The 21,441-nt window shown below is 40.0% G+C and overlaps 2 long non-coding RNA genes across 2 annotated transcripts in view; both read left to right on the top strand.

The window, feature by feature from the left end:
• The window catches only part of LOC307043366, a 33,990-nt gene that overhangs the window by 3,357 nt on the left and 9,192 nt on the right, over positions 1 to 21,441 (top strand). The window lies entirely within an intron of this gene.
• Positions 5,394 to 6,341, top strand: LOC307042631. Its single transcript, XR_013809201.1, has 2 exons — positions 5,394 to 6,117; positions 6,206 to 6,341. It is a non-coding gene; the product is annotated as an uncharacterized lncRNA (long non-coding RNA).

Here is a 21,441-nt window from a genome sequence, read left to right as displayed (position 1 = left end):
GTGCCCCCGAGAAAGGCACTGGGCCCCAACACTGCTCCCTGGGGGCTGCACATACAGTATAATAGCTTCCCAATTCTCTCTATACAAGGATGGGTTAAGTGCAGAGTCTACATTTCACTGTGTGTGCAGCGCTGTGTATAAAAAGTTGATTATATTAGGGTTCCTCCATTTCCAATCATTTGTATGGACTTGTATCCATTGGACTTTCTTTTATCATTTGAATTATTTAAAGAGCGCCGTATGGCCTAATTAAGTCTGCCCGTTGTTTACTTTGCACTGACAAATCTAATGTTATTACCCAGTGATCGGACTGGGGATGTTGGAAGTCAGGTATTGAGAAAGGCTTGGGGGGATGACATTTGTGTTCTATTCTCATGTTGGTCAAATCAATAAAGAATTGATCCCAAAAGCCATTTTTTTAAAAGAGGGTAACTGTAAGAGCCATTTAGGGACATTATTTTATGGTAATGAATTATGGTTTGGTGAGCCAATTGAATATTCTTTAATTTAACTTAAATGAGCTGAATAACTATGAATTATTATTATACTGTTTTTGTAACATTTTATCTTGCTTATGGAAAGCTCTAGTTTTATGTTTTGTTATTATTTATAGAAAGCAGATTGTTGTAGCGTGTTCAGGTATAAATGACGCTGCCAGCATGACACAGCAGGAAGTCTAGAGAGGAAGTTGGAAAAAGTTTTTGACCGCACACATCCGTACGACTGGGATTTGTTTGTTTATATGTTTAAATACCTTGCAAAGGTTGCACGTCGGCATTGGGCCGCCAGCTGATCCATTGAACAAATAAAGCAAGAATAAAGCACTTGAATGGAACGAGCAAGGTATTTGGATTTCCTGAACATACGAGAGTCAATACTCAAATTCGCCCTAGACTAAGTGGCCTTTGAACATTCCTTTTTTGGACAATTGGCCACTACAGTAACTTTATACACACTATAGGTTGGCTTGCGAAGTTATGGTCTGTTTGATGCTGAAGTTTAAAGAAATTGTAAGAGACAGCCCTCTAGCGACCGCCAAATGAGCGATTACGGTATATGTTTTTCGCTCCAAATGAGTTTGAATCTTGGGAAGACCCTGTGTGCTTTTTAGGGATGGGAACGATTAATCAAATATTCAAATATTCGAAATTATTCAGGTATTCGAATATGAATGAATATTTTTTTTGTTCCCACATTTTTTTATAGGATATTTACATTTGGGGGTTGAATATTCGAATATACATTTGCTTTCAAATTCCCATCCCTAGTGCTTTTCTTTCTTTACTGAGTAAATTATGTTCTGTTTTACTAGATCACCTCTATTATGGTTTCTTAATTTTATTTACTATTTATTTATTTTACTAGTCTTTGAACCTACGCACCTGAGAAATCTGCTTTGAAAATAGAAGTGCATAAATCTTCCCCTCCATTCGTTTAAAAGTAGAAGAAACACGTTTGCTGCTTAGATTTCACCTTGAATAGGAACTCAGGAGGAATCAGGTTCAATGTCATTGGGAAAAGGGAGCACAAAAAAGATGGAACAAGACTTACGAGGTAATTAACGACAGATTAGGTGTGTTCATTAATTAATTTGTATGGAATAAACTTCACAAAGGCCTGAACGTTTCAAAAGGCTTGATAAGTGTCAAGTTATCATTTATACGATGGAATCTTAGGAGGTGTCTTTGAATTTTGTTGCCTACGTAAGTGTTCATTGACATAATGTACATACATTATTTTTGTTTTTAAAGATGTCACGGTTTCTGAGTCATATTTCTCTTATTTTGTCGTAAAAATTGCTATTGGTGTTGTATTTTCTGCTATGGAGGAATTCAGAGTTTCTAGTGGTTATCCCTGAGCCGGTGCCCAGAACTCTTTGTCCCTGGTGTTCAGGCACAAGGACAGAAAGGTCAGATGAGGAGCCGTGGATGTGACTCGTGTCTTTGTGAAGTTGGTAATGGAAAAGTTGGGATCACAGCCTTTTTGTAGAAGAGGTCATGTGGACAGTACAGTGTCTGAGTCACAACGAAAGCTACAATGTCACAGGAGATCAAGTTCTTTTTTCTGTCTAGAACAATGTGGGCCTGTCACGAGGTTGCACAGTGAAGGCAGGAGGTTGCTTTTGAATGTATACCCTGGGACCAGCACAGGTCAACACTTTGCGCTTCCAGCTCTTCACTTTTAGGAGGGATCCGAAGGACTTTAAAGTGCTAAAAGCAAACACCAGCATTTGCTTCCATGGCCTTGGGCAGGAGAGGCATCACAATGACATAAAGAGTCTGACGGCAGCCTTAAGCTGTCTGCTGGCGTGGGGCATCCTGCAAAACACAAGAGCCCACCTGGGCTCCAGGCAAAGAGTTTGACATGTTGCTGCCCTTGCTAGAAATATTGAAGCCCTTTGCAATGTGTGAAAAGCCTGTCTGAAGTGCTGAAGATATATTTTGTCTCTTTGGTGTCCTCAGTGAGAAATTGCTTGGGCATCCTTCTATATTTCAACCAATGTAGAAGTGTCAGCTGGATCAACTCTAGTACCACTTTAATTTTAATGCATTGTAAATACATTTAGGGAAAGTAGCAGCTAATTGTGATCTGAATAAACAATAAAGCCATATGGCGTCAACTCAAAGTGGAAGTGTTTAATGACATTTTGGAGTTGCCCTGCATGTGAATGGGAAGTTGCTCCCAAAGGCTTTACAATTATGGAAAGCCCTTGAGTGAGGGAAAATATTTAGTTTTTTTATTGTCAGAATGGCTAAACAAACCTCTAGCAGTTTTTTAAATAATAACTGTAGTCCATCAGATGTAAAGGTGGAATAGTGTAGTACTGTTATACTGTAGATGTTTAACCCAAACCACAGTGTTTCTCTAACCTTAACCAAGTAGTTATCTCGAACGAAACCATGATCTCTACCAGTGGTGGGCCGTCAGGGCCAGCAATGCCTTCTCTGCTGGCCTAAACACTATCAGGATCCCTGACTTTTAATAAAGTTTTTTTTTTAATTTAAATTTAAATTTTGTACAGGCTAAAGATACAAACATGGACATAACAATAACATATAGGAGATGACATTCCAAGCCCCCAGGAAGTTCCCCGGACTCTGAGGAAAAAATGCGTAGTGACCAAACGACGGTACTACAATTTCCGTATCAGTTCGGGACGCCACTGGGCCCAGAAATACTTTTTCCGATTGACTAACATGGGGAAAGAGACGTCTGTAAATCAGATAATTTTTTAAAAACTAAATAAAATACCCAGTATGAACTATTTTATAGCCCTTATTATAATCATTAGGCCCTTAAAGTTGTAAAATGCACTAAAAGCCAAATCTAGATTTATTTTCTCTCTCCATTCATTCTAGTAGTGGGATCTCGGGGGGCGGGGCTTAAGGGGCGCATGCTCTATGACTGCACATACGGGTTCTTTATGGCGTTATATTTGTGCCTCTATCCTGAGCACGCAATGAAACATGTTGAGCCTAGAAAATGCGATTGAGCGCACACTTGAACATTTTTGAGCACAGAGAAATATATTTTCTTTCATAAAACTCCTGCTCCCTGCGCAAGCAGACCGCTGCACGCGCTCTCTCTCCCCCGCTCGCTCGACCTCTCCACCCTGTGCGCGCTCAGCTTCGCCTGTGCTCGCTCAAGTTGTCTCAGCGTTACAAATGTGCCACAAAACCAACCAATCGGAGAACTCGAGAAGGTCAATTCTGATTGGCTGGTCGTCTCCAATCATATCTTCTATCTGAGATGAGAGAGGGATTTTCGGTTGCCATATCAGGCTGTTGACGTTCTTATTACACATCCGTCGTTGACATTACAGGACATGACAGACTCGAATGAAGAGAATAGCACGCCACAGTGTCAGGTGAGTTATACATTTCTAGTTTTCTGATATCACGTTATTGTGCAATGCCTGAGTTTGCTAGCCGGCAACATAGCTATAGGGGTAGTTTAAGCAAACAGCTAACAAACCATAGCCTACATGTACGTCATGATCCCTTCTGAGGTATTGATTACTTGCTGTAACAGGGTTCCCGCGGGGTCTTAAAAAGTCTTAAATTTGAAAATATGAATTTAAGGCCTTAAAAAGGTCTTAAATATGACCAAAAGAATAAGAAAGGTCTTAAATATGATTTAGAAGGTCTTAAAAATGATCGGATTTGAAAGGTACTTCTGTGTTGAGATCGCGTCTAAATGTGTTTTGGGGGAAATGTCCGGGCTGCAAAGTAACCAGTACGGTAATAGCCTTGCAGTTCCCTCCAACAATTTGTATTGAATTAAATCAACATGGAACCAGTAATCACTAACTTTGTTTCCCCCGGCCCCTTATTGGAGAACACCCAGCTAATAACCTAGCAACCAAGCTTCAGCCAGCGGCAGTCAGAAACTCATGTATCTTCGAATCTACTTACAAATTAATATGGGGAAGTGTCAGTTCAACCGTATTTGGTTGGAAAACATCTAATTTAGTGCTTGGTTGAAACCAGTGGAGGGGAACATGTTTGAAGCCCGCTGCACCTTTTGCAAATAAAATTTGTGTCTGTTTTGCTAATGTAGCATTAGCTAGTGGAGCGTGAGCCACTGCAGCAGCTCCCGCAACAACACCGGGGGAACCTCCGGGCGACGTTTGGGTCTACAACGTCAACTCTAAAAGCGGAGGTGCTGTAGACGCTAAATACCGTAGTTAAACACCAATCATACAACAGCAACGATGAAATAGTGTAGCCAAGGCAGCAGAGCTCTGAATATAGTTTCTCTCTCTCTATCTCTCGCTCTCTCTCTCACACACACACACTAGGGCTGCTCGATTATGGCAATAATCACGATTATGTTGGTCAATAATTAATATCATGATTATTAAATACGATTATTCATTGACTTTGATCCATTTATTGAACTTTAAAACAAATAATAATTTGAACAGTATATTTTTAACTGTTGATTACCCTGAACGTATAACTAAACGGAAAAACCAATACAAAAATAAATGATACATTTAAATAAATAATATCAAAATAATAAATACCAATAAACAAGATCAACAAATATTTTGGAGCGCACTTCCACAAGCTACTAAACATATATAAATATGATAAATAAATTAGACTAAAATTAATTAGATCAAATATGTTGTAGTGCACTGTCACAACCTCGCAAAGCAAAATAATCGTTTTTTTCGATTATGTTGTTTTCGTAATTGTGGCAGGCCAAAATCGTAATTGCGATTAAAATACGATTAATTGCACAGCGCCTAACACACACACATACTCTAGATGTGTGTGAGGACACAGTTTTGTGTACTGTTATGCTGTTATGTTCAGTCATTGTTCTTATGTTGAACATGAATACATTTACTTTCTAAGTAATTATGGGACGTATTTCTTCTTTCATAGCAATTTTCCTTCATACTTTATTGCTGTGAAATAGGTCTTAAATTCTATTCAAAGCGGTCTTAAAAAGTCTTAAATTTGAGTTGGCGAAACCTTCAGGAACCCTGTGTAAGCATTAGAGTTGGCAGAATGACAAACATGTTTCTCTCTCTATCACAATTTTGGTTTGACCAGAACCTGGACCAACTTCTGTTTCCTGTTCTACAATGGGCATAGAGCTTGCGTTAATTTTCAACCGGACAACTAAACAGATTAGGCTAGGACCGGATAAAGTTAGCAACACACGTTAACCATGAACAGCCTATTAATCCGTTCTCTTAATGTTTATTCCATCCAACGTTGTAGAATTAGAGAGAAAGAGCTTCTTAACGTGCTTTTATCCGGGTTGGAGGGAGTTAAATATAACATTGGGGCGTGTGATTGTAGTGGGTGGAGGTGGTGAAATGAGGATATCCATTTTGGAGTTCAAGCTAGCATAATATAGTTAACATTACACACTAATAAGGAAGAGAGCTATTTTTGTGATACATTGCTATTGATATGGATTTAGAGTGGATATTTGAGACAAGTAAACAAAAACGTAATTTATGGGTGAGTGTTTTTAGCAGTCATATTATGTCCTTGTGATTCTGTTGATTATTACCTCTCTGTATTATGTTGCAGCTCAGCTGATTTTGGATTGATGGCAAAGGGAGAGGGACTTAAGTGAGAGTGAAAACACAAGGTAAGTTTCAAATAGGTCAGCAATTTCCCATCCTATAGGTTGCTAGATGTATCTAACCCTTTCTCCTGTCTTTGTCTCCCTCTCTCAGCACAAGAACCCCAGGGGGATTCAATGGAGCCTGAAGACCTGCAATGAGACCCTCACCCTGAGCCTGAGTCTCAACTCCCAGAGTTTTGCAAGCCTCTCCCTGTTCCTTATTTTTGATTAAAAAGACATTAAGCTTCCCAATGGTGTGGTCTTCGTTTTGTGAAAAATATGATTACCTCACATATTTTGTTGTCTTTTGTGATAGTTAAAAGGCTCCTGCTGACTTGAGCCAGCCATTCTTTCCTCCTCTCTGTGTCAGTGGGGAAGCCGTACATGTGTACTCCTTTCTATGAGTGATTGGCGCATCCCCCAGCAGCACAGCAAACTATGAGGGAGACTATATGCCAGGACAACACAGAGGAAAAGGCACAGACAAACTGCACGCATGCTATTCAATGTTTATTGAATTCCATTTATTTACATGGATGTTCCTAAAACAACACATTTAACATCATCATGCTGTTGCTGCTTGTGCTTTGACTCACTTTGCTGTCAGTTGACAATCATTGATAGGCACCTGTCGGTCTCCTGTCCTTTCTGAAAGTCATAAAGATTACATTAGTCATTTAGATGACTTATGTCCTCAATTACCAGGGGATTAGTGAAAACACCATGAATTAAAGAAATGGTAGAAATGATTCTAATCAGAATTTTTGAAACCTTCCTTCCTTCCCTCCCTCTAAATATATCAATAAGGATGTGATGTTCTTGACTCATACAAGTTTAAGAAGATAATATTTGTTTTAAAGAATTAAAAGCAATAAACAACAGCAACAGGCTCTGTAACCAAGGCAACGTTAGCCTAACATGTATGTTAACAGGTAAGATAGCTGTTCACACTATCCATGTATATTTTCTACTTTTTGTAATGCTATGTTATTTCTATTTAAGATGTTTACATTTTCGATTGTTTAATTCTAGTCTTTTAACTGTCTAATGTACAATGCCTTGTCTTTTGCTGCTGCAGCGTAAACATTTCCCCAATTGGTATCAATAAAGTACTTCTTATTTTTTCTTAATCCTCAAATATGAACACATTTTACTTTTTTTTTTAAAACAAAACACATTGATGTAACTACATACACATATCGATATGTTGTATACATATTGCAAATCATAACCTTTATTGACCAATAACTAGCAAAAATTGCATTTCTATCCTGTTATCAATGCATTCAAATCGTGATTCAAATGGCCCGCCACAAACTTCCGGGAACTTTCTGAGTCTCTCTGAACCACGTGACAATCAAGCATTTTGGACTTCCGCTGTCGCAACTCTTCTCTCTACATGGTGCTGGACCAGCCAATCAGAATTGACCTTCTCGAGTTCTCCGATTGGTTGGTTTCGTGGCACATTTGTAACGCTGTGACAACTTGAGTGAGCAGGCAGGCAAAGCTGAGCGCGCACAGGGTGGAGAGGTCGAGCGAGCGAGGGAGAGAGAGCGCGTGCAGCGGTCTGCTTGCGCACGTTGCAGGAGTTTTATGAGAGAAAATATATTTCTCTGTGCTCAAAAATGTCCAAGTGTGCGCTCAATCGCATTTTCTAGGCTCAACATGTTTCATTGCGTGCTCAGGATAGAGGCACAAATATAACGCCATAGTTCTTCAGCTATGACAGCCAGGCATGACGGGTAATCTGTGACGTTTTGTATTTTGAATCTATTCTTTAAAGTCCTTAATCCTCTATGGTACGTACTACGCACTATGATGCCATTTGGGAAAAAAATGTTTGGAGGGTTTTTTTGTCATATAATAGACCAAATAAACATAATCTAAAGACATTTTAAATAAATAATTATTTGGGGGTACTTTTTGGGGTGTGTTGCCTTGAGGCAACAATGTACCATAATGGTAAGTTATGAAAAAAGAGTTATTGTTTCAAATTTGAACAAAATGTATTTAAAAACACATGGAAAATACTAAATAGCCTCAACAGGTTAAATTGCATGCCAATTAAAATGTGAAAATCTTTATTTTTTATATTTTAACAAGATTACATGTCTGAATGTTGCCTGCGGGCAACATTATACCATTGTGAAACAACCTTTAGGAATAAATACGCAAAGAGCCTAGGCATCTTTCATCAAACTTTATTGAGCCATTTGACAAAATAGACTCACTATCGTGGAAGTTCATGAAGCAGTTATTGTCAGCAGTGAAGCACAGGTGCGTGACACACTTTGATCACTGCACTTTCACCCTTACAGCCAGGGTATTTGCACCGGCCCTTTTTCTCCACCCACACAGGCCAATGGTCAGTGTGGTCTTGATGCGCATGTGTTGATGGCACTGATGAGGAAGAACCTCTGTGCTTCTTCTCAGCCAGGTCTCTGTCAACATTATGAGATGGTCTCCCCCTCTTCTTCAAAACGTTCCTCTCGTTGCAAAGGCAACTTGCAACTTCAGCTTTGAATTTAAGCAGGCTGTATACTTCTTTCTTGGGGATGCCGCAGTCCTTGCAGTCCCTGGGGTACAAGAGTGAAATCCATCATGTGCAACACGATCTTGTGATGCCACTTCCTTGACCTGATCTTTGTTCTGTAGAGAGCAATCAGCAAGTCTAGAAGATCCACTCCTCCCATACTTGTATTGTATGCATGCACAACACTTGGGCAGGTAACCTGCAATGTTTCTTTCTTTTTCTTATCCCATCTTTGCACAGATCGTTGGGTTGGCTTTTAGCATCAAATGTATCTTGGTTAAATTGTAGAGATCTATGATGAATGGAATGCTTTTGAACAGTTTATACCTAAACACACAATACCACAATATCATGGTGAATCCATAATGGTACGGTGTTGCCTCAAGGCAACATTTACAATTGACCATAATGGTACGATGTTGCCTCCAGGCAACATTTGCATTTTAACAAGTTTCCATTACCTAATTAACTAATTAAGTAGATTAAACTATTAGAAATTAAGGTTTACTCACCTATTATTGTGAATAAAAAAATTTCCAGACAAGAAATGCGCAGGAAATTACGTTTTTAGACACATTTCTTGGGGAGAAATGGCTGAGCTGATCCTTGTGGGAAAGGCAGCAAACAGGGTCTTCAAATTGGCCGCCAGAGAGTCATGGGAAAAATTCAAACACTACTATTGGTTCCTTATGGTCCTGCCTTGTTTTTAAAGTATTGCATCATAATTTGAGATGTATTGTGCATGCAAAAGGCAAAAAATGGGTATGTTGCCTGGAGGCAACATCATACCATAGAGCAGAGGTGCCCAGTACGTCGACCGCGGTCGACCGGTCGACCGCGGGGTCAATGCTGGTAGATCGCGAGTCATTCATAAATAAATAAAAATCCAGCTCCGTTAAAATAGACAAAACAGGTTTTGATCCCTCCTCCCTTGGCCTCCCTGCCACTTAATTCAGGAGTTGACTTGATTGACAGAAAAAGCGACCTATTGCTTTCCAGTCTGTTAACCCAGAATGCAAAGCGATACAAAATCAGTCAAGTGCCGGGAGAGACAAACAACAAAATGAGTGCGGGAACGAGCAAAAAGCTAAAGACATACCACTTCCACACAGAATGGGAGGGAGAATCTTTTTTGTGATGTCACATTCAAAGGTTATTTGCCTTATTTGTAAAGCAAGCGTCGCTCTGCCAAAGAAAGGTAACGTGGAGAGGCATTATCGGAGTGTTCACAAGGCATATGACAGCGACTTCCCTCCGAGTAGCGAGTTGAGAAAGAGAAAGGTCATGTATTATTGCTACACGAACATTATCTCTTAGTCTTAGTGTCGCCAACTCGTTTCTAACATGCAAAAAGACAAACAAATGCGTCTATGGTCGGTGTATTTTCTATCTTTCAAATCCAGAAGAGATCTCTCTCTCCCCCGTCAATTTGCAAGGGGGCGGGGCAGTTTACACACACGCATCTGCTACATGCAGCAACACACGGAGGAGATGGTGGAGAGAAGCGCTCCAAGGTGTGGTTACATGTTACCCGTCTTGAGGTGGACAATGCTCGTCACCAAAAGTGTTTAGCATGTAAGGGCGGTAACACGAGCAATTTGTCTAAACATTTAGCAAAAGTGCACCACATTCAGACGGACGAATGCACCGGGTTCGACTATCTTTCTAGTAGCTCTGTGGCCCCATCCACGAGTAACGTTTCCACGTCAGGTGTTATGTATGCTAGCAACAACACACGGAGTTAACTACATTATACAAACATGGGTTAATGATTAGAGGTAACTGAGTTATTTATTTTGTTAAAGTTTCAGCTATTCTGTTTCCAGTTCTGTCATAAGATTATTTAATAAGATTTGTTAAAACATTGTTGTTTCTTTTGATGTGAAATATTATTTATTTAATTCAAATAAAAAGCAATGTTAATTTTGTTCACAATTTGTTAAGTTAATTTAATAATGTATGTATTTTTGAATCAAGTATTCATCTTTATTGTCTTCATTGTTAGTTTCCACATGCCTAAAACAACCTCAAACTAAATCTAAAAGTTGATGGCTAAATAAGAGCGTTTGAGAAATTGTGCAAGGCACACAGTAGTAGTCCGAATAGTCGATTAATCGTTTCATTAATCTATAGATTAATCGATAATCAAATTAGTCGTTTGTTGCAGCCCCATTGTAGTTATCCCATGTAAAAATAAAACGTGTTATTCAGCAACCCTTGCAATTTGGGATTTTATTTTTGGTTGGTAGACCTCGGTTAGCTGGTCATTTCAAAAGTAGCTCACCAGCCAAAAAAGTGTGGGCACCCCTGCCATAGAGGGTTAAATTAAGATTACTCCTTATTTATTAACTATGTGTGGTCTTCATCTAAAAGCCCAAATAAAATATTAAAGGGTGTAAATGTAAATTCAATAGTGAGTGTCTTCAGCCAATTTTGAATCTTAGACCACAGACTTGCAACATATGGACAATAAAAAAAGAAATGCATCTGTTCTTCCTCTTCCTCATCACAGAATCTACATAATGGGGATGGTTCAATATTAAAGATGTTGAGTTGTTTTTTGTAGCGGTAATCTTGTAAAAATCTTCAGATGGAAGATTTGTTGTTTTGTATAGTTCTAAAAAAAAAATCCAGGGCATCAAAATATTTAAATCTTCTTCCAAGAAAGAGCAGACCTTACGAAGCGCCCGGTGTGGAGGTGTGTGGCGCAATGGGTTGTGCGGTGGTGTTTGAATCCGGGGGTCACAGGTTCAAACCCCACTGCAGTCAGCATGTCGTTGTGTCCCTGGGCAAGACACTTCACCCCAAATTGCTCCTGTTGGGATTGTCCACTGTATTGAGTATGTAAATCGCTTTGGATAAAAGCGTCTAACAAGTCATATGTAATGTAATGTAAGTGTTCTCATTAACATGTATTAAATGATTTCTATTAGTCTGTTCTCTTCAGTTCATAACTTTTCTCTGTGTTTGGTTTAAGGTTCTTTATTTAGTCATCCGATCATAGCTACAGTGTAGCAACAAGCTTCTCCAACAGTGTAACACAAAACACAGATAAACAGAAAAATATAGTGCAAGTCAATAGTAAATACAAAAAAAAAATGCTTTAACAAAGTGAAATAGTGCAATAAGTGTCTATATTAGTGTTGTCACGATACCAACATTTTGGTTTTGATAACGATACCAAGTCAAGAATTGCGATTCCGATTATTTTTCTATACTTTTCTTAAAAAAATGGAAACAGTCTTAAATGTAATTATTGTGCTTTATTTCACACCAGAACCATAACACAAACTTTTAAACAATGAGAACAATACATTAAATAAATGACTAAAATTTGTATTAAATACAATTAAGCATCATCTATAAACAACTTTTTTGTTTTTCGCTTCTGGCGTCTGTTTTGTCAACAAGCTGAGGCGCAGCCGCAGTTGCACTCCCACTTGCAGCCATGCTTCTCGCTTTCTCACATGCTCTGGCAGCTAGCGCGTGCACGAGAGAGGGGAGGGACTTTTCCCCGTCATTCTTAAAGTACCGATACTAATGAAACGGAGGAATCGTAACGTTTTTAACGGCAGGGTATCGCGGTACCTTTCAAGTATCGGTACACCGTGCAACACTAGTCTATATGCAAGTTATTGGAATATGATATATTAGGTAAATAGATAAATAATTTCTAAGTAGCAGCCTGATGAATATTATGGATGTTGTTTCAACAGTTCAGGTGTTTAACAGTCTTATTGCCTGTGGGATGAAACTGTCCCTGAGTCTGGTGGTTTTAGTCCGGATGCTGCGGTAGCGCCTGCCAGACGGCAGCAGACAGAACAGTTTGTGGCTGGGAGTAAAGGTCCTCCATGGATGGCAGCTCCGTCCTGGTGATGTTCTGTGCAGTTTTCACCACCTTACGATTGAGGGTGGTGCAGCTGCCATACCAGGCCGTGATGCAGCCAGTCAGGATACTCTCTATGCTGCACCTGTAGAAGTTGCAGAGTATCCATGGAGTCCATGTTGAACCTCCTCATCCTGCGGAGGAAGAAGAGCCGCTGTTGAGTTTTTTTGGTGATAGTGTCCATGTCAGGTCCTCAGTGATGTGGACACAGAGGAACCTGAAGCTGCTGACTCTCTCCACGTAGTCCCATTGATGGTGATGGGGGCGTGTCCCTCTCTCTGCTGTTTCCTGTAATCCACAATCAGCTCCTTTTTTTTGCTGACGTTGACATGGAGGTTGTTATCCTGGCACCAAGATGTCAGGTGTTCGACCTCCTCTCTGTACGCCGTCTCGTCGCGGTCGGTGATCTGGCCGATGACGGTCGTGTCGTCAGCAAACTTCACGATGGTTTTGGAGCTGTGTGTGACCACGCAGTCGTGTGTGAACAGGGAGTAGAGGAGTGGGCTGAGCATGCAGCCTTGAGGGGCTCTGGTGTTGAGGATCAAGGTGGAGGATGTGATGTTTCCCACCCGCACTGCCTGGGGTCTGTCTGTCAGGAAGTTCAGGATTCAATCACAGAGGGCGCTGTTGAGCCCGAGGTCTCTGAGCTTGATGACCAGCTTGGAGGGCACAATGGTATTGAAGGCTGAACTGTAGTCAATGAACAGCTGGTCCAGGTGTGAGCGGGCAGTGTGGAGGGTGAGGGCTATGGCGTCGTCTGTGGATATGTTTGCTCTGTAGGCAAACTGCAGGGGGTCCAGAGAGTCAGGGAGGGAGGAGGTGATGAAGGTTTTGACTAACCGCTCAAAGCACTTCATAATGATGGAGGTGAGTGCTAATGGGCGGTAGTCGTTGAGGCTGGTGATTTTTGTCATTTTGGGGACAGGAACAATCGTGGAGTGTTTCAAACATGTGGGGACTACAGACTGCAGCATCCTGTAATGTGTGTTTATGTTGGAGCTTTTATCTAATCAAATTTCAGTCAGAATGTGTTGCTAGCTTGTAGCTTAAAACCAAAGGCAATTAAACGGTTGCATTGAACAATCAGATTTCAAGTTGGCGACTGCCAACTAGCAGGCGTACAATGGCCTGTTATACTGCGTTACTGTATAATATTAATGGTTTCTATAGCCGTGACGTCATAATGATGGTATTAAGAGGTGGATAATATGGGTTGGACACTACTGAAGGCCTAGATGTCACAGTCTGCTCCCTCACGTAGCTAATTTCTGCATTAGCATTTCTCAATCACCTTACTCACCTGGTAGTCACACCCTGTTTCTCTCTCACACTCTGTTACACCCATTAGCTCCACTAGTATATAGGCCCCCTTCACTCTCACCTCAGTGCCAGATCGTAATTTACAGCATGCAGTTATTTCCCGCATTACCTCCCAGATTGCTCTCCCGGTTTCAACCTTGTCTGTCCCTGAGCAGCCTGCTTTGCCTGTTTCCTGACCCTGCCTGTACCTGCGTCTCCTGCCTTGTCTACTCCTGGAACCCTCGCCTGTTTCCTGACCCTGCCTGTCCCTGGATTATTCTGCCTCACCTGCTCCCTGACCCTGCCTGTACCTGCGTCTCCAGTCTTGCCTACTCCTGGAACCCTCACCTGTTTCCTGACCCTGCCTGTCCCTGGATTATTCTGCCTCGCCTGCTCCCTGACCCTGCCTGTACCTGCGTCTCCCGTCTTGCCTACTCCTGGAACCCTCGCCTGTCCCCGACCAGCCCTTTGCCTACTGTCTACCGGTTTATCTCATATCAGAACTTTTCAAGTGAGACACTTTATAATAAAGCTGCTTACCAACTTTCCCTGGTTTCCCGTGTTTTGCATTTTGGTTCTCAGCTCGTTCGTGACACTAGGTGTAAAATGCACGGCCCGCTACTGATGTCTACTTTATACTTGTTACGCTGCAAATATATCATCCTATTAAAGGGATGTCAGTACAGAACACACCTTCTGTAGTGGAATTACTACTGGAGGGGTTTTGTCATTTGTCTTAGAAAAAAGATTACTAGGAACTAAGTGTCAGATACTCGACTGATCGAATATCTCACGTTATACTCTTGGACATTTTGGATGATATAGGACTCAAGGATAAACCAACGCAAGCAATGGATGTTGCAGCAAAACAACTTTGTTCATTTTAGAAAATAAAATATTATGGTTTAAGTAATAAAAAGTATGTTTGTCATCCTCGACTTTTGATTAAACGGGGGACAGAAATGCAGTCTCCTGTGTAAAATTACCGTTCATTACACATTCATCCCAATCTTTCTTTTAACAGGAATGATAATTAAAACACAGTTGTTTTGAAAATGGGAATTTGTTTTATCCACCTCGAAAAGGATCTTAACTAGCACATTACTGTACGTATGTCCGTGTAATCAAGCTGGGGTAAAATTATTAAATGTAAAAAAACAAAACATTTTACTCACCAATTCTTAAACTCTTCAATCAAAAAAATAAAAACTGCCTTCATTTCTTCAAGGTAAAAGCCATTCAGACATTTTACCTGAATAATGGTCAGTAACAAGCAACTGAACTTAAGGGCAAACAAATCCATATCATCCTTTTTGTATCTGATTGTATCAAGTAAGAGAGAAGAACATTCTGAAGACTTGAGGTAATTGAACATTTTGTCAAAGTGCCATACCAGTTAGCATCACCACAGACTGCTCGGGGGGTCAATGGCCCCCCTACACTGTTTGACAAAAGGACTCCTTTGATCCAACAATCCTCCATCCGTCCTTGGTGGTGAGTTACTGTGTGCAGCTGTGTATATAGGGTAGCAGCTAAAGGAAGAGACAACCTTACACATAAAACCGATGTCCCTCAAAGCTCCCTCCATCATGCGAGAAAGAGTTCTGAAAGCGCTGACTCACACAGTCGGTTTAGACACTTAATCAGCGAGGTCAGACCTTCACATCGAAACAAAGATGTCTGACAGACGGGGCCAAAAAAGCAAAATGAGTTCTGAGACCAGGCTTCGCCTCTGCTTTGTCTATGATCTCCCATGAGCACTTTGGGGCCATGATCGCAAGAGGGACGCACACTTTCTGGTGACAAGGATGGATAGGATATAAAAGGAATAGTAATGAACGTTAAATTTGAAAACCTGACCCATTTATCAATTCAAGATAGGCATTTGAGCTTTAACGATATCACACAATTCCTTTCCTTCTTTATAAAATATACCTCCATTTCTTGACGTGAGATATGTCTGGAGGTGACTTTTTAGTGAAGAGAATAGTAGTGGGAGGTTTTTTTTTCTTTTGAGAAATTTCGACAGCAGTTAAGGAACCCAGTCTGTTTGATATACGCCGATAGACAGCTCTGAAGTAAAGTAAGCTGCTAAGGTGTGGTAACTCTCACAAGCAGTGCCAGAATGCCACAGAAAGAGTTTGTTTAGGTCATTGTTAAAACCAGTTGCATACTGCAGGTTTAACAACAATAGCTTTAGTGGAGAGGGAAAAACACTTTACAGGTCCAACACGGATATCCCGAAAACCCAGGGGAAAACTCTTGTTGGGCTTCAAATTGCTAAGGATTTTCGCAGATCCACATTTTCTGGACAGTTGGATTCAGATCAGAAGGAGAAAAGAAAACAGAAATCTCAGCTTTTTCCAGTCTTTCAAGAATGGGGTCTCACTTACAAAACAGTTATAACAATTATTCAAAACAGCATCAGCTGTCGTACAAATTGGGTTTCTACTTTGCATTCTCTGTTTGCACTCATCACTGTAAACATGCTTTTAAGGAAAGAATGGTGGTATATTTTAATGATTCGCACAACAACAAAAAAAACTGTCTTTGCTTGTCGTGTTGTTTGAAGTTTGATGTCTTAATCTACCGAGCCACATTGTTGCAAAGTGAGCGGCGTGTTTGTTGGCGGCGACTCTGTGTCAGTCAGTGTGAATTCTGCTGACTTTGTGTTTCTGGTGGGATTCAGAGGAAGTTGGAGAGCGAGAACATAGAGACCTCGGAATCTTGTACAAGCAGCCAGCCATACAAAATGGAAAAAAGCTGTCTACAGGACCTTGAGGGAAAGCCCCGATAAGAATTTTGTCTTATCATAAATCCCACAACTGAATTATTCATACGAGGCAATTATGCTCTATCTCTTATTTGATTCACAGTAGAATGTGGGCATGAAAACAGTTCTTTGAAGTTTGGAAATGTTGGCCGTTGGCTCAGGGAAAAGTTAACAGAAAACATTTTTTTTTGCAGTGGATGCTGGTGTAGCCTGCTTTGATTACAAATGACAGCTCACTCATAATGTCTCATATCCGTTCGGAACTGAGTTATTTTTTCCTATGAAAATGAAGACAATTCGCAGTGAGAGCTACTTAGAGAAAGATGTGAATACGTTTTTGTTTTAGATAATCTGTTAATGTGCAGATCTGTGAGATTACGTTTTTAAATGGGCTGTCATGAATTTAGTTTAAATAATGATGCTCAGTTGAATTAGCTTTTAAATCAAAATCTGACTCGAAGTCAACGCAAAGCGATGGTGTTGGATGGGTCACTCCACTCCATGTCAGAGTCGAATATTGTACTATTAAATCCACAAAATGTATTTAATAACTTGAGTAACTAGTTACTTAAAACATTATGATATGATTATAGATGATTCTACCCAGCAGTATTTAAATGCATTGAAACTAGCAGTTGTTTACCATATACAACATTAGGTGATGACTAATCATTTCCCAGTATTATTAGGCTTAGTTGAATACTCGATTCTGATTGGTCAATTTGGACATTTCAAAGGTTGTTAATACGCGCTAACACTCCGCTGCTAAGCATAGCATGACCATGGCTAAGTAGGATTGGGGCACTATTTGTTTTCATATCAATCAGCAGAAACATGTCCAGTTGATTTACCGTCTGCTTTCTGTTGGACAGTTACAGAAAGCCTCGATCAGTGCTGCCGTCTTTATAAGTTACGTTGCTACTGACGCAGTTCCAGCCATTGGTATATTTATTTTATTAGACTTTTCTTAGTGAAAGCACTAGTTTCCTTTTTAAATCAATATTGTGAGTCAAGTTGTTGGTTTACTTAGTATGTGGACATGTAATAAGCGGGATTATGTGCAGCGAGGCTGTCAATAATGAAATAAGAATCATCCTGTCGGGTGTTCTGTTTTCATTAATGACCGCCATGCTGTACAGTTCATATAATATCTGATCCTAAAATGGGCCATTCTGCATTATGACAGCGGCAAAATCTAACTAAGGACCATTTTCTCAGTTACTTCTATTGCACCACAGCTTTAAGTTAAATATTGTACTTTTTACTCTAACTACATTTACTTGGCCACATTAGCTGTGAAATTTGAAATGAACCAGTCTGCATTATGTCTACTTTTTTTGAACTTTAAGTATATTTTAGTGGCTATACTTGTATACTTTTACTTAATAGTAAGCTTTGAATGCAGGAGTATTGCTACTTGTTATGTGAGAACTTCTTTCAACAATGTTTATTTACTAAATCCAGAAATAACTGTATATTTGACTGCAGAAAACTGCTAACCCTAAATAATTGTATTTTATTTCATGAAAATCTCTTCAGCACACGGTGATAAAGAAGCATCCCAGTTCCACGGTTGTGTAATGGATCTGAGCTTGTTCTAGTTCAGAATTGTAATCTTATGTGTTGGAATGGATTATGTAGTCTTTGCACCAGCTGTGTCCGCACACTCGATATCTGCCCTTTCAGGTATCATGTTTCAGACTGTAATTTGCATCCAGTTACATTCAGCTCTCATCTCAAAAGCTACAGTCAAATTGCTGCTATTATAAAACTTCTTACAGAACAAACGCACAGAGCAGAGCTGCTCATGGCTTTTGATAGATTAAACACTTTTAACTCACCTCAAAGGTATTTCTTATAAGCTTGTAGGCATTCAACATAAAAAAAAGGGTTTAATAAAAAAAGAATGTCAGGTTAATCTTTGATATAAAGTACATTTCAGGATCATTTTATTGCTCAATAAAAATGGCCTCTCTTTACAGAAGTTCGGCGAATTCATTTGACTAGTGGTCGTCCATGCTGTGAGGATTGAATTGCGCTCAGGCTAACTTCATGAGTTGACCTCGTTAACTTTTATATCCAGAAAAAATAAATGGAAGTGTTTTATAATTTCTTTGAGATGAAATAAGCGTGGAATTTCATGTCTTAATTGTCGAGGTTATAACCCAGAATGTTTTTCACAATACATCATCTTATAGTGTGCATGCCTTTCGCGCTAACCCTCTTCATTTTCTCTTGAAAGCATTGAATTGAAAGAAAACACAGCCTCTGACTCAATGGGAAAGGAATTGTTGACATTACAAATGCAAAGATGAGACCACATGTATAATTTCTTATCGAGATGCTCAGATTCAGTGTTCTGAAGCCATGGAAACAAAGCTTATTGTGTTTCTTAGCAGTGAACTTTACATCTATACAGCTTCCTGAAGGTACACGCTCAGCCTTTCTCTCTCTGCAGGCAGGCAGGTTGGTCACAGCAGTCCAATATGGCATCATGGAGTGGAATGAGAAAACGTTGAGAAATCCACTGCTGCGTGGTGATTTCAGATTGGTCACTGCATCGTGTAGAGTGGAATTATCCAATTGCTGCAAAGAAAATTCCCCAAAGAACCCCCTCAAATCACATGTAATAACAGCTCATTTGTATCGATCCTGCTGCATGTGTCGTTTTTTACACGGCCTTTGAAATGTGTGCGTATATCGAACTCAATGTGGACCACAAACATCCCCCCAGAAAAAGAGGAGATGGAGAGCACATGGAAAATGACACACTCCGTTATACATGCTAGGTTCTATAAGAGGAAAAAAAGATGAGACCGAGGTTTGAGCTCAGCAAAGAGGGACTGGGATGAGATTGCTTTGGTAAGCCTGTTAACAGGTCTGTGGGTGTGTAAGTGACACACACATAGACACAGTAAAATGTTGTGTGTTCAGCAAGCCAATGTACTGCATGGTCTATTCATCTATTACCCCAATGTTATGCTTGGCTGAAACATTTTTGAATTTCTAGCAAACCCTACAGTGTTTTTTTAGGTAGCACATGCAAATCAGATCAGGGAAATATCAGAGGCAGTGTCACTGGAAATATTGTCAACATTATTACTAGTGTTAGTTTTGCCCAGGCATGTCTGTCTGGCCTTTGAAATCTTCATGCTCATGTTTGTTTCAGGGGAATTATACACTGAAATTGATGCTGGCCGTTTTTAGGTTGTAAATATGGATTCCCATTGGACACATGCATCTGTCTCCTCGTGAATTTATTCAGAGGCACACTGTGATGGTCACAGAGCCACACATGAGAATGTAATATTATCCCAATTCAAATTCCCTTTTCACCCATACTATGGGTCAAACTTAATATGGCTGGTTTCTACATTGATAAAACCACCGGGGTTATTTTTCTTGGACTTTAGAAAGTGTACTTTAAAGCCATAAAGTATATTTTACACTTATAATAAACACTTCATTCACAGACTAGATTGTTAAATCTGTGAATCCCCTTTAATATGCACCAAGTGAGCACAATATAAGTTTAAATAATGAAGAGAGATACTTATATTGAGGCCCCTACAAGAGGGTAAATTACATTATATCAACTGTTTGCCAATTGGTGAACTGAGCCACGGGGCCCTCTAAGGGTATGGATACCCCAGGGTGTTTGCCTTATTCGCCTTGCAGCCTTTACTATATTGTTTTTTAATCACCATATTTGTATCATGACTCCTGTCTTGGCTTTACCAATGCAAATTCATAACAGATGTATAAAACATAGACATCTTATATAACAGATGCACAGTTATAATTGGTCTTTGGAAAAGTCTCAGTGTGAGAGCAAACCATAGCACATTTAGTTCACTGTCAACCGAACCTTCCAACCCTTTTAGAAGTTTTGGATCAAATAAATGCAAATGTTAACTCGGTGTCAGACAATTGGCCTTAACTTCACACAGCTCAAGGCAGTCAGGGATGTTCCTCGGGTGTTAAGGTTGAGGCTTTCTTTTCAATAATAAATGACAGGAGGGCCTTGCTGGATGGATTCCCAGGCAGAGGGAAAGGTAGCTGGGTCTGTGCAGTATAAAGATCAATAGTTGATGGTGCATTTTTCAGATCTTATGGACAGGGCATGCTGTGTCTTAAATCTCTTACACACAGGTCCAATGGTCAAGTACAATACTGTTAAAAACAAACTCTAGGTTTCCCATTACAATTCTTCAATTGTATATTTGACTTCTGTTGAACAGCAGTATTGAATGACTAAGTGTGATGTATGGCTCCAAGCATCGCAATGTTCTGTCTGTAAACTGTAAAATCCTATTATCTGGTGTTTTACATCAGCAGGAATCTTGCCATATTTGTGCGGGAACCACAGAACAGTTTCTATTTACAGCGCCTCTGACATCTTTATCTGCATCCATTATATTGACGGAAGTGACACAGCTAACAGCTCCAAATACAAATCAAGCATGCAATGACAAAGCATTGGCTTCTATGGCTTCTTTCCCCCACCCACTCATTGGCTTACTGTGATTATAAAGGCATGGCTGAAGGGATGGACATGGCGTTCAGTTGATCGTTCCACCAATTTGGTCAAGACTGAAGTATTCTAAATTGCCATTAAAATGTTGTGAAGCCATTCCCTTCTTTATCCGTCTTTTGTGATGCTCTGAAATCCGTAGTGGCACCATGAGGTTATCATGATAGATCAATATTTTACCTTAAAATAATTATTTGGATGCAACACTGACCTGTAATTAGGAAAAAAGAGTGACTCCATCAGTCCCACTGAACCCTAAAAACCTATTCTTGCACTTTTTAAACTTTGGTGAGCATACAATCTCCTAGTAGGTGGTAATGTTT

Source organism: Notothenia rossii (genome assembly GCF_949606895.1).
Source record: "Notothenia rossii genome assembly, chromosome: 6".
In the NCBI taxonomy this organism is placed as follows: domain Eukaryota; kingdom Metazoa; phylum Chordata; class Actinopteri; order Perciformes; family Nototheniidae; genus Notothenia; species Notothenia rossii.
This window is presented reverse-complemented; position numbering and strand designations above follow the sequence as displayed.